The sequence below is a fragment of the Silene latifolia genome, chromosome 5, assembly GCF_048544455.1.
Source record: "Silene latifolia isolate original U9 population chromosome 5, ASM4854445v1, whole genome shotgun sequence".
In the NCBI taxonomy this organism is placed as follows: domain Eukaryota; kingdom Viridiplantae; phylum Streptophyta; class Magnoliopsida; order Caryophyllales; family Caryophyllaceae; genus Silene; species Silene latifolia.
This window is the reverse complement of record NC_133530.1, coordinates 42,859,942-42,867,678: the sequence shown is the minus strand read 5'-3', so window position 1 is coordinate 42,867,678 and position 7,737 is coordinate 42,859,942. Positions and strand designations below refer to the sequence as shown.

The 7,737-nt window shown below is 38.6% G+C and overlaps 1 non-coding gene across 1 annotated transcript; it reads right to left on the bottom strand.

The window, feature by feature from the left end:
• Positions 1–6,988: 6,988 nt before the first annotated feature.
• On the bottom strand, positions 6,989–7,094 carry LOC141658326 (small nucleolar RNA R71). Its single transcript, XR_012549218.1, has one exon. It is a non-coding gene; the product is annotated as a small nucleolar RNA R71 (small nucleolar RNA).
• Positions 7,095–7,737: the final 643 nt, after the last annotated feature.

The window sequence follows — 7,737 nt, the reverse complement described above, 5'->3', positions numbered from 1 at the left end:
AATGATGGAAGGACTTAGGTATATATAGGCATGCAAATGTATACAATTCACATACAAATGCTAGTGGGAAATGTCTACCTTTTTCCACTCACAATGAGTGTATTAGTAGTGTATAAAAATCTGTCCAAATGGTCCCCTCCGGGTCCATTTCGTTTTTTGACATTTGCCCCACAAATGCTTATAAGTCTTATATTTAATTATCTGACATAATTAAATATTAATTTGATTATTTAACACTTAAATAATATAAATTAACTACCAATGACTACTTAACTATTAAGTAATCATAAGACCATTTTATCAACATACAATGTGTCAATATTATCCCATTTAGCTAATTTTACAACCTCTTGTAAAATACAAATAGCTAATTAATTCCATCTCAAAACATATACACATATCGCATAAAATTAATTAATTAACAATTAATTAATAAATTCTAAATTATTAATTTATTATTTAAATATCACATAATTAAATAATAAATCTTCTTTGCCCGAGTTCGTAACCCGTCATCAAATAATACTTTTACGTGACTAATTAAAAGTCAAATAATACAAGGAATTAATTATCTCGTATCTCATACAAATAATTAATTCATTCTATTTGGGCGTCATCCTATAGGTGTGACCTAAAGGGATCATGTAATACTACGGTTTTATGAGTCTCTAGGTACTCTATCAAGTAGGCCTTACTCTGTCGAGTAGGGGTGTGTTGCGTTTTTAAAATAGTTTCTGACCTGTTGGGTACTCGATCGAGTAACCTTGATACTCGATCGAGTAAGGGGCACTCGATCGAGTACCTCAGCTACTCGATCGAGTAGCCGGTTTACGGGGGGATGATTTGTCGGGTTTTGTTAATAATGCGATTAAGTATATAATTATTTCCGCCACTTTTCTTTAAACACTTTTAAAACCTATTTGCTTTCAAAAGAGAAAACAAACTACGTTATTCGCATCAATCGCATTGTTGGCAAATTCCGGAGCTTGGAAGGTCGGATTTTACCTTTCTTTTTACCTTTGTGATCCTTGCGTCGAGGGTAAGATCTACGTACCGTTTTTATAGTATTTCGTTAAAGTTATTTAAACCTTAATTTGGGGATGTGGGGGTTTTGTTGTATGTTTTGATTGGTAGTAATTGTATGATTGCATGTTAGGAGGAGGATTCGTAGAAGGAGCCTTTTGATATCAGCTGTTGAGACCGTCTGATTGTGTTGCTTTCCAGGTAGGGTTTCCCTACTCAGTATTAGTCCCATAATGCATTGTTGGTGTTGTGTGATTGTTGATTGTTATCGTATTCGTATTGAGACGGTTGTTGATTGATTGCTGTTTGATGGTTGTGATTGTTTGTCTCTGGTTCTCGAGATGCGTTCTCGGCTGAGTGGAGTCACTTGAGGGAGTGGCTTCACGCCCTAGTTTCGCCCTCCATGGAACCCGCCACTGGAGGGGATGTGCACATTAATGGGACAGGGTTATTGCTCGGTATGATTAGCGGGGCTTTGGTGGGAACGGCTGCGGTCTCCCACTGGCAGGGCTAGTCCAGTGGACAGTCGGTGACGGACATTGATTGGAGTGGGTGTGATTGTGTGTGTGACCGTTTGAGCTGCTTGTTTACTGTGTTGTTGGTTATATAAATTGTGTGATTAGTACTGACCCCGTTTAATGTTTTAAAAATTGTGGTGATCCATTCGGGGGTGGTGAGCAGTTATTGAGCAGGTATGTTATGACGCGTATGGGATAGCTGGGGTGAGTCATCACGTGGCAGTAGAAGTCTTCCGCTATGTCAGACGATGTCTTATAGCCTTGATAGTTTTAGCAGTAGACCGTATGAGAATCTTGTATTTCTTTTTATCAGTTTTGGAGTTGGTATGTAATCACTTTAAACATTATATACTTTTAAGTATGTTTCGTTATTGTCTTATGATTATCATTGCCTCGGGGAACCGAGATGGTAGCACTTCCATGCCTTAAGTGGTCCTGGTAAGGCACTTGGAGTATGGGAGTGTTACAAAATGGTAGGTAGAGTACGATATGAAAGAGAGTTGTATATGTTTTCGTTGTTGTCATGATATAGTGACATTCGGTTGATGGGACACAGTTGTCAGAAGTTGTTACAATAATTTTGATTTTGTTCTAGATAAGGCTTTAGTAGACATTGTAATGGCAAGTGATTCGTAAAACATGTGTGGTAATGACCTGAAAGACGCAGGTGGTTCATAATCTTGTATTTCTTTTTATCAGTTTTGGAGTTGGTATGTAATCACTTTAAACATTATATACTTTTAAGTATGTTTCGTTATTGTCTTATGATTATCATTGCCTCGGGGGACCGAGATGGTAGCACTTCCATGCCTTAAGTGGTCCTGATAAGGCACTTGGAGTATGGGGGTGTTACAGATCAGCTAATCACCGCCGTCACACGACAGTAATGTCAAACTCTAGTCAGCTAATCATTACCGATTAACGATGACCAGCTGACAAATAAAAAGATAAATCCCTGATATTCCTTTTACGAGATTTAATATGTAAACGCACTTATTGTGGAGGACAGTACTCCAACATGTCCTACTTGGTTGAGTGCCACTTTCTCTCGGCCGAGTTACCTCTAAACAGAACCCTCTCTAATTTCCCAACACACTCGGTCAATCTTAATCAACCGAGTCAACTTCACTTGACCGAGTACCTCACCATACTCGACCAAGTGACTCTCCTAAAATACGTAGTATTGCAAAGACGACATGGAACCTACTGGTGTTAAGGAGAAGGGGGGAAGAGCGACATTGGCTCCTCTTCAGCATTTTCATTAGAAAACATCAGAGGGATATATCCCAATCAACCAGCTATAAACCCTTCCCCACTATGTTTTGTGCAAAAATATCTAGTGGGGAATGACTCGGTAGGGAGGCCAGCGGCCAGTTGACATCTCCGAATGAGCGTTTTCAAGCTTCTCTCTTGTGATGACCCTAATGACATCAAATAGTATAAATAGATGTTAAAATAAGGATTAATCACGAAACGCTAGATCTAGAAATCCTTTTTAGTAACCCTAATCAATCCTTAATCAAACTTTAATATTTCCTTATTTTTAGCTTAAATCTTTCATTGTTTAGTTTAGATATCTCTTTAATTAGTCTCTGTTACTTGTTAATTTAGGGTTGTATTAAGAATTGAAGACATCCATCTTCTAATTCATTCCAAGTTTTCATCTTTTCATTTTGTTTTTTATAACTTCTCTCCTTTTTCATTGTTTATTTTGTCTTTCATTTCACATTGTTATAGTTAATAAATTCCTTGAACTATATTGTTTGTTGTCACTCTCATGTTTAACTTCATCTTATTTTCCTCGATTAAGAAAAGTATGAGTGAGTAGATCCCCTTTTAGGGTTTATGGGGATTCCTGTGTGGATTAGGGGGTTTACTTGGGTTGAGATTATTGAGATTTTGTTTGGTAATTTGTCTCCAATTTCATGAATGGTACGTGTTTGTTGAATTGCCTAAATGAAAATTTGGGTTTTTCATTATCTTGTTTGGTCGTTCTAGAAGTGAAAGCTTAGATTATCATTTGGACATCATGATTTTGGAGGAATCGAGCTATTAGAACGATAGTTCACTAGCATCAACCTAAGGGATCTCTTGACCGATAAGTAAAGTGTGACACCTCTTTCTTACCCGACAAGGTAATTGGGAGATGTTACCATCTCGGTTTCTCGAGGCAGTGAAATCGGAATTACTATTAAGAAACATTTATATAAATGGAGTATTTAATGAATTACATGATAAATAAGTGAATAAATAAAGACTACAAGTCGTGACTACTACAACCTTTCTAATGACACTATCTCGTCTAGTATGAGACTATGCTACTCGACTCCAAGTTTGAAGCTCGTCCCGTATCCCGCGTGACACCAAACCAACTTGTAATCAAACTGCTCCCCGTATGATCAAAAATATCATATGGATCAACACAAGCCACACCGAAAACAGATGACAATTACACACAACCAACATACGTCAGTTTCAACAATATAAATACTTAAACGCGACATAAATGTACAAATAAGTAGCACGACATACAATGCATGAGACCCGAATACTACTACCATGATAATGCAAACTATCGCACTGATATCATGAACACACCCACGGTATCATAACCGCTAACGACACCACAACAACGCCCACCAAACAACCGGACCGCAGTCCGTAATAAGGTACTCGGGACACACCCGTGGTACCGGACCCTGGTGCTAATCGGATCCCTGCCAGACGTCGTGCCTTAACCACACGAGTCCCTCCACAACTGAAGTCATTAATGTGCACATCCCTCTTGGAGTGGGAACTGGAAAGTTCCAAGAGGCGACCCAAGCGTAAGACGGTCTCCCAACCGACTTACGTCTCCTTAATAACAACCATATCCTCCGACATGTACGACAATCATAATAATGTAATATACAACACAATATATCAAAATAAGACCCATTATGTGCCACACTTCCCCAACATGCCATGGATATCAATACCCCAAAAATCCCAACTCTTCAAGTCGTCACAACTCCATACCATGTTATAATGCATTTCCGACAAATATATGAGATCCACAATAACCCCCAAATAATACAATACGATGCAAATCGACTTATACTATGAAAACATGAATGATGAACACACAACACATATTCACATTATTAAAACCGAGCAGGATAAACCTACCTTTTAGCAATCTCCATAAGCTACTCGAATCCAACACGATTGCATCTCATGAAACCGTCTTATCCTATATAAATCATACAATACTATCACAATACATCGTGCACTATCATACAATACAAATCCCCTTATTATTACCCATTAATTACCCATATTACTTGATACGTGCAATTTATATAGTCTTTTTAGCCTCTTATTGCACGTATTTCTATATCATTCTCATTATTTTGTATTGCAAAATGCCCCGAATAGGCTACTTTGGTTTGTTTTTTCTCATTTGCAGGAACGGACCTCAAAGTCGTGAAATCGTGCCTCATTCAGTCCTTTTTAGGCCGCATTAAAGAAGTTGGAGAATTTAGAGCGGGAATGTCATGCCTCGGAAAGCGTGAAGAAGGTCCTTGGAAGCTGACCAAGCGTGTTCAAGCTGGTTTCAGTGAAAACTCATTTGATCGAGAGCTATTGTGGTCGATCGAGTGGTTTTGACGGATTAAGGAGCTCGATCGAGACTCTGTTAAGCTCGATTGAAGAGGGCTGATTTAGATCTTCTCGATCGAAGGCCATAAGTGTCGATCGAGAGGATATGCTGAAGGAACACTCGATCAAGAGGTTTCAGAGTGCTCGATCGAGTATTATGCTTAGTTACACGGGATTTTATTCCGTGTTTAGTTTATATTTTAGTTAATAAACACTTCCCTATATAAGGTGAATGTGTCATTAGGTTAAGTATCATCTTTTATCACACTTACTCGACGCTTTATTACTTTTTCTTTTAATCATTGCTGGAAGTTTTCTCTGCCTCTTTATTCCGGATGTACGCTTTGTAATCCTTCTCTACTCTTTAATCTTAATTTAATTCTTTGTTGGCTCTTAATTATTGTTCTCTCGTTCTATTGTTCTTATTTATTAGTTTATGCTTCATCCTAATCACTCCTTTATCATGTCCTCTTTAGTATATTCATCGTTGTTTTTGTTTATGTCATTAATAGCATGAGTAGCTAATTTCCTTTATGTTAAGATTAGGGAAGCCATGGTAATGAGTCGATGATGTTGTAAATAAGTTAGATGATTAATTGTGAGAACTACCTCATTAACAATATAACTATAACCGTTTAGTTGAGTGCACGCTTTAAAACCCATTAATTCGGTTAAATTCAATCCTAAATCGGAATATTGGAATGAACAGACCTGTTATGAACAGTAGACTACCCTAATGAGGACGGAAGTTAAGTTAGTTGTAATCTAGGGTGGATAGCGGACCGGAAGGACCTTTCCTTGCCCTTCTCACAGTAGATCGTCTGAACTATTTATGACTGAGTTGATTAATTGTCATGGTGAACCGAAATCCTAGCATATCCCTCTTTATCTGATCACACACCTTGCTTATTCTTGCTTTTACTGCTCTTTTCTCTATTTCTCTTGCCTTAATCACCAATAGTTTTGAAATCAACTAAAAACCCTCATTTGTTACTAGATAGACTTAGATTTACAGATAGATATAATAGCCTCCCTGTGGAGATGGACCCTACTTCCGCCAACTTCTGTTAGTAGCCTTAGGTATTTATTTTTGGTACTAAAGGATGGTATCAATTTTTTGCGCCGTTGCCGGGGAGGCAATTAGCCTATTTGTCTGTTTATTTTCGTTTGTCTCCGTCTCAGGGAATTTTTAATTCCTTGAGACAGTTCTTGTTTATTTTCTCTAGTGTTGTTTATGCCCAGGTCTAACAGGTCAGAGTTAGTGCCAGCTGATCCTGAACCAGAGAGGACCTTTCGCTATAGACAAAGACTACTGAGAAAGAATCAAAAGGAAGTCTTGAGTACTTTTGAGCCCAATCTTGAACATTTCTTATTTGCAGAAGACCAGACTTTCGAAGAAGACAATTCTATTTCTGCCACGAGTCCTGTGAAGATGCCTAATATCGCGAGTCACTCTGAGCTTACAGCTGCTTCTATTCCAAAAGGGTTCAATCTTGCGACAGAAGATGGCAGTACATTTGATATTCGGCCGTCTTATATCAACTTGGTCGAAAGAAATATGTACCACGGAGTAGCCGAAGAGGATCCGCGAAAACATATGGAGGTTTTCACAGACTACTGTTCTACCATCCCCGCTACCAAAGGAGTGACGTAGGACAAGATTAAGGAAGTTTTATTTCCTTTCTCTCTTAATGATGGAGCCCGATATTGGTTGATTGACCTTGATAGAGCTGCAGCTGGAATAGCAAATTGGGAGACCTTGTCTCTCGCTTTCTACAAAAGGTACTTTCCTCCACAAAGAACTAATCAGCTGAGAGGAAAAATCACGAGTTTCAAGCAAACTCCGGATGAAAATTTGTATGAAGCATGGAACCGGTTTAAGAAATTGGTACGGTTTGTCCCTCATCACGGTTTCGAGTCGTGGTACTTATGCAATCAATTCTATAATGGGTTGTACGATGATCACTGTGCTATTTTAGATGCTGCATCAAACGGTCGGTTTCAAAAGAAAATAGATGATGACAAAGGATGGGGAATCATAGAGGAGATGGCTACCCATTCTGCTGAGTATAGAAACCCAAGAGGAGGAATTAGAACGGTTTCCTCAGTCAATAGTGCAATTGTGGCTCAACTGGAAGCCATAAATGCCAGGTTTGACAAATTGGAGTTGCAGAATGCTGGAGATCAACAAACGGTTCACTTGTTGACTAGACAAAAAATCGTTTCATGTGAAAGATGTGGAAGCAATGATGGTCACACTGTTGTTGACTGTCTAACTGAGAAGGAGCAGGTTCTTGCCTTTCAACAATATAGGCAAGGAGGCTCCTATTACAATAATAAGAGTGGAGTCCATCCCCATTTGAGATGAACTAATCAGAATGTATTGAATCCTACACCTCCACCACAGCAGCAACAACCTTATGTCCCACCTCATAAAGATCAACAAGGCTTTCAAAATCCTCCATCCTATCCACCACCGCATCAAGGTGCTTCCTCTAGTGGTGTAAGTGAGATGACGGAGTTGAAGTCAATGATACAAGCATTGACTGTCCAATTG